The sequence below is a fragment of the Crocodylus porosus genome, unplaced genomic scaffold (genome assembly GCF_001723895.1).
Source record: "Crocodylus porosus isolate Cpor-Errol unplaced genomic scaffold, CroPor_comp1, whole genome shotgun sequence".
Classification (NCBI taxonomy): domain Eukaryota; kingdom Metazoa; phylum Chordata; order Crocodylia; family Crocodylidae; genus Crocodylus; species Crocodylus porosus.
Genome location: NW_017728931.1, coordinates 110,063,881 through 110,069,973, shown reverse-complemented (window position 1 = coordinate 110,069,973; position 6,093 = coordinate 110,063,881).

Here is a 6,093-nt window from a genome sequence, read left to right as displayed (position 1 = left end):
GGCTCCCTTGCTGCTTTTATAATCTTACGCATATGCTCTATTAATCCCATCTGTCCCTCAGTAGTTGTAGTCTGGCACCAACAGAATTATCTTTGAAAAGAATGTAAATTCCATAACACAGCTGCAAGCACAAAGGCACATGACTACTGTCAGACAAAATGCCAAATGCTCATGTTTTATAGCTCTGATTTCTGCTTTGGTAGTTCTTACCTTTCATTTTTGCAGCCTAAAGAATGGGAACATTTGTCTGTTATCACAACGCTTGAAGGTTTGAAAGGCTGAGGATGAAGGAGGATTCCATTTTGCTCTTTTAGACAAGCAGGTGTTATTGCTCACTATTTTATTTTGTCACCAACCATACCTACTTCAAACCACCTACCCTTAGACTGGGCGTGGGTACACATAGTAGTTGGCTCATGGAGTGGCACATGCAACCACTCTGAGAGCTGCATGGGGAAACCGATGCGAGTAACTCAGGTGGGGGCTGGGGTAGACAGGATGGAGATGGACTAGGGGATGTGTGGTGGGGAGGATTCCCGGCTTCATAGTAGGGTGCCTAGTCAGAGGGTATTCCCAGGGCTAAAAATAGCCCAGTCAAGGTCAGAGGGTAGGATTAGCATAGCGCTGCAACTGGGGTGAGGGGCTGGGCTTTCACAACCTTTGGGGTGCACTGCAAATTTGTGCAGACATTTGCAAGTTTGAGTTAACCCTCTCATAGATCGGATTAACCTGATCTCAATCTAAGTTAGTTTACCTATTTGTGTGAACTTACTCAGATTGGGTGCACTATTCTTTGCCTGATTAACTCCTCTGAATGCCTTTGCAGATGGGCATTTAGATCAACCTAATCTGGGTTTGGTTGATCTAAATGTAATGCCTGCATATATCCCAAGAAAAGAGCAACATCACGCTGAGTGTATAACACTGACCATGGAAACTTTTTCCACAGTTTTTTGCCTATAAATGTGTATTCATGAGTATGCATGACAAAAAAGTATCAGATCTGTTTAATGAACAAATATGAGTTACAAAATATGTTTTCAATTCAACACAGAATGAAAACAATACATTGCAGAATTCTGAGTGAGAAACCAAGTAAGCTCCCAAGCAGTCAAGAGCCTAGTGGAAGAGTCAGATTCGCTTCATTGCTTTGAGTGGCTCAGGAGAAGGGACTCTAACCTGAGACTCCCACAACCTGCATGAGTGACCTAACTGCTAAACATAGTGTCAGTCTCAGTCCTGCCCAATATATTTATTTAATGCATTCATTATGCAATCATTATGCATTCACTGGGGATCAACAAAGGCCACTTCCATGCAGTGATCCCTGGTAACATCTCTGATGCTCCTGAATTGACAAAACTGCCAAAGCTCACACAGATATGTTCATTGAGCAGCTGATTCTACAGCTTGATGATTAGGGTGCTCACCTGGGGACTGGGTTTGAGTCTCTGCTCTGAATCAGATAGAGAAGGGTTTATTTGGTTGTCCATATCCCAGGTAATTGTCCTTCCCAATAAGTTATTGTGTAGATCTCTCTCTCTCTTTCTAGAAACTCCATCTTAAACCTGATAAGCCTTTCTGATGTAATTTGTGTCAAAACCAATATAGTGATATAAAATATTTCATTCTGTGTTTGTAGAACAAGGCTGTAGAGAAAATTCAGCCAGCTCTCTGTATGATAATAACATTTGCACATTGGCATTTGAGCGACGTACTCCCTCAGTATAGCACATCACTATGGCGACATAGCAGCTAAAAATAACCATGCCGTGCACATGGCCCAGTATGGGCTGTTACTGTGCCGTTATCTAGTACTTCCAAAAGGAAGTACTGAATGATGGTGAAGTAACAATGGCACCGTAAGGGCACATACAGACATGCCCATTCAGTTGGAATTTGACCCAAATATCTCAGGTTTAAAGACAAATTGCATCAACGTACCACACCACTTACATTTTGTATCTTTATCATCATGTATCTCTTGTTTCAGAATCTAGGCATACTTCTATAGCATATTTCTTTGCTATACAAGAAATTGGTTCTTTGGATTGCATTTGTGACTTATCTTCCATTCAGCTAGGAATGGCACCACAAGTACTTTGTGTGGTTTCCAGCTGCTGTTTGATCCAACTCTAAGACTTGTATTTGTCTTACACATCAAATTAAGTGCTTTTATGAGGGGAAAAAATCATCATTATAGTATTATGAATAGATATTTTGTCCTCCTATAACACGTATTCAATTATTTTAAAGCACAGATGCCAGTACTCTAAGTATACGCTGGGATGATCTATTAACATCACAAGAAATTATATATATCCATGAGACTTAACATTCTGTGAACTAACAATCCACTAGAATTGTTTCTAAACTTTTGGTTCCATGATTTACTAAAAAAGTACATGATTATCCTGTAACACTAACATCATCTATAAAGTTTGAGAAGTTTGTTATTTCATATTTCAGAGCTCTGAGTTTATCAATGCATACTATAAATAATTTTGAAGAGTTTCATGTTTTGGCCCAACCCAAAGAAAAAAATATTTCATACGCTGATGGTATTTGGATTTTTTTATCCAAGAATCTCCAAATGCCTTTTTATCTATTAATCAGTAAAAACAAAATAATCTATGTGAAAACTGAATAAGATAATTGAATTTGGGAAAAAGTTTATCTTCATCCATCGCCAAAATTGAAATCAAACTGTTGGTTTGAAGTTCATAAAATTTGGGTTGATCATCACACATTCCCTACCTTTACAGGTTGAGAATTTACAAATGCTAACCAGGGAGCTTCCTAAGCATACTAGCTAGTAAGTAAAAACCAAGGACAGAGCTGAGTGTTTAATCACACTTTCAAAAGACTTCCATAGGGAAATTTCTTCCCACATACCTAAGGCCACTTCCAAGACTGTCCCCTCATGTTAATTTTCTGATCATCCACATTAAAAGCCCCTTGTTCGCTCCACAGCCCAGAAGTACTCCTGAGCATCATGGCATTAGGGCAAACTTCTCTGTAGCTTGTCTTTCCCCTGTGGTGTGTTCAGTATTCATTTGAGCACTTCAGGCTGAGCACAGGAAGTCTGCCAGCACCTGATTTCTGGCACTTTTGTACCCTACTTCCTGTTTCTACTGCCTAGTATTAAGCCAAGCACAAAAAGAGACACAACTAGTGGGTAGGATGATTCCTATGGTACCATTTACCTGTAATATGGGCAGAGTAATTATTTGAAAACAGACCTTACTCCTCAGTGCTCTAGATATAGCCAGCACACAAAATGGTCTCCTGAGTTAGCTATTATCTGAGAAAATGTAGGCGATCAGGTCTTGTCGGTGAGTCAGGCAGGTGAATGTCTGTTTTGAGAATCCCACTAAGGCAGAGGCATGATGTACAGGGCTGAGCAGCGCAGCAGTACCAGGAGCTAATCTTCACTGATGGACACGTGGAAAACCACCTAAGTATTTAGGGATATGTGGTATGTGAGAAAAAACAGATAGTTAAAATTCTGGGAAAAAAAATCACATTCAAATGATCCAATAGGCTGGCCATATCCAGCACTATTATCACTTTGCATATCATGTTACCTACAGATAATGATATTTCTTTCTATATAACAAGCTGGATTAAAATTCTAGATTCACATGCTCTTAAAGCTTTAAAAATCCTCACTGTTTTGGGTTTAAGCCCATCTATAAAATCAGCTAAGAAAAAGCCATAGAGACAGACTTTGGTATTTTTACAGAAAATACTTCTCCTCCCTCACAGTTCAATGATGACATTTTATTAAAACTCCTCTAAAGGCAGATAAAATAGTGTACCCGCAAAATGATAGTACAGTATGATAAATGATTTGGTTAGAACTACTCTACAGGAAGAAAAGAGCTCCTATTGTCCTCAGCTGAACCCAGGAGATTGTTCAGAGAATAAAGGCCCCGACAAAAGCACTTAATAAAGGTAAACCATTTGCAAACATTGATTCATTTTTGTATCAGAGATCTGACTATAAGAGCAGATGATACATTTTACAGTACACTTGAGGTATTTTATTTTTTACTTTAAAATAAAGACATTTTGTTTCTATATGTGAATAAAATGCTGGACCATGGTACAGTGAGTGAGCAAACCAAAATTGCTAGTCCTGAAGAGTGCATATCCCACAATTGATTAGTGTCTGGAAACAGCCTCATAAATTGCTGATGCAGACAAGAAAGCAAATTGCACTTTAGTTTGCACAAGCACAGCTCAGTGATTCTAAATCAGTATTTAAATAATTTGCACTGTTCACTATCTATATTTTTCCATTTCACCAGCTTTAAAGCCAACACATCAAAAAACTATTGATGTGTTATCAATATCTCATTTTTAATATATAAACATTTATTGAATATTTTAATATTAGATATTATGCAGTAAACCACTGGTTGTCTATGTTGGTTATCAATTTCTTAATATATAAGGTATATGTTGTCATCTGCCACTCAACTGCTAGTAAAACCCAGAGCACAGTCAGTTCACATTCAGAGATTTATAAGAAGGAAATAATACATTATTTTCCTTTTATGCACAAGAATGGTATTTTCCTGTCAGACTGTTACTGTGACATTGATTAAATGGTTATTCTTAAAAAGTAACAGGTGAGCATCACCTAGATTTAGCTGCTTTAATCCAATAGTACAGAGTTTTCCTGAAGCCCTAATAGTGCCCAGGAGACTACAACAGAGAAATTAAAAAACAAACATCAAACCAAGAAAAACATGAAGGGTATGTACAGACATTACATTTTGATCAACTTAACTAGGGTTACGTCAATCTAAATGCTTATTTTTGCTAAAATGCAAGGGGTTTAAATCAGGCTAAAAATGGTGACTCCAATCTAAGTTAGTTCACCTGAGTATGTGTATTGATTTAGATTGGGAATGGGTGAAACCTCTACCACCCCCCATGGATGCACCAACCCACTCTGCAGACCTGCCAGGTACCCCCAGTCCTGCCAATGCCCTCCCACAGATCCACTAGCATCCAGAATCCCACCTGCCCCTTTCCTCATCCTAAGTTACTTGTACCAAATCATGGGGCTTCTGCACAACTGACCAATGTGTTTGTCCGGAGAAGCAAACCATGCATCATCTCCTGAGATGCCCTATAGCACCATAATGCACTCAACAAGATTTGGCAGCACCAACATCAGAAGCAGTGGCTTCTGCAGAATATTGGGAACAGACTATATAGAGAGGTTGGACTGGAAACAGAACAAAGAAGACTTACTTTCCAGTTCTCTGTGCAGCTTCTGGCAGTGGCAAACATCTCTACATGCCACTCCTGTCTACAATCACGCAGTTTAAAATAAGCCATGTGATCACAGAGAGAGGTGAATGTTTGTACCCACCCAAAGTGTGTGGAAGTGAAAATGTTTGAGGCAGGATAAGAAGTAAATAATAACAAAATCTTATCTTACAGATGGATTCTGGGTTTAGAGTCACAAAAAGACATTGACACCTCAGTGCCACACAAGATACATAAACCACCTATTTATGTACCACCTACATTCGTAAAACTGCTCAGCTGCTGCCTAACCTTACAGATGTCTAAAGTCTCTTGATGCCTACTTGCTGCTAGTGAGTATGTGGAAGACTGAGTAAGTGCAGCTACCACCAAGGAGGGCCATGAACTGCTAGTTATATGGCAGTGGCAAAAACACTTCATTCTCATGAGTTATTTGCATTCTTAAAATGTCTATCAGATCACACTTTGCACATAAGACAGATAAGGGAGTACCTGGTCTAAGAATCCTAACAGGACTTAGGCATCCATATGTGATACCATGATCTGGACAGCTGTGAACTTGCCAGAGGCAGATATTAAGGTCTCTGGTAAACTTTAGTGACAGAAACATAAGTGCCAAGGAAAAATAAATACTTATAGTATCCAGAATGATAAAATACAGAAAACGTTGTACAAGAAACCCACAGACCACCATACATATCTGCACAGAACCAGAAATCACCCTAAACACACCAAAAAAGCTGTGATATACAGCCAAGCCCTCAGATGCTGCTGAATTTTCACTGAAGAGAACACCTGGGATTGCCA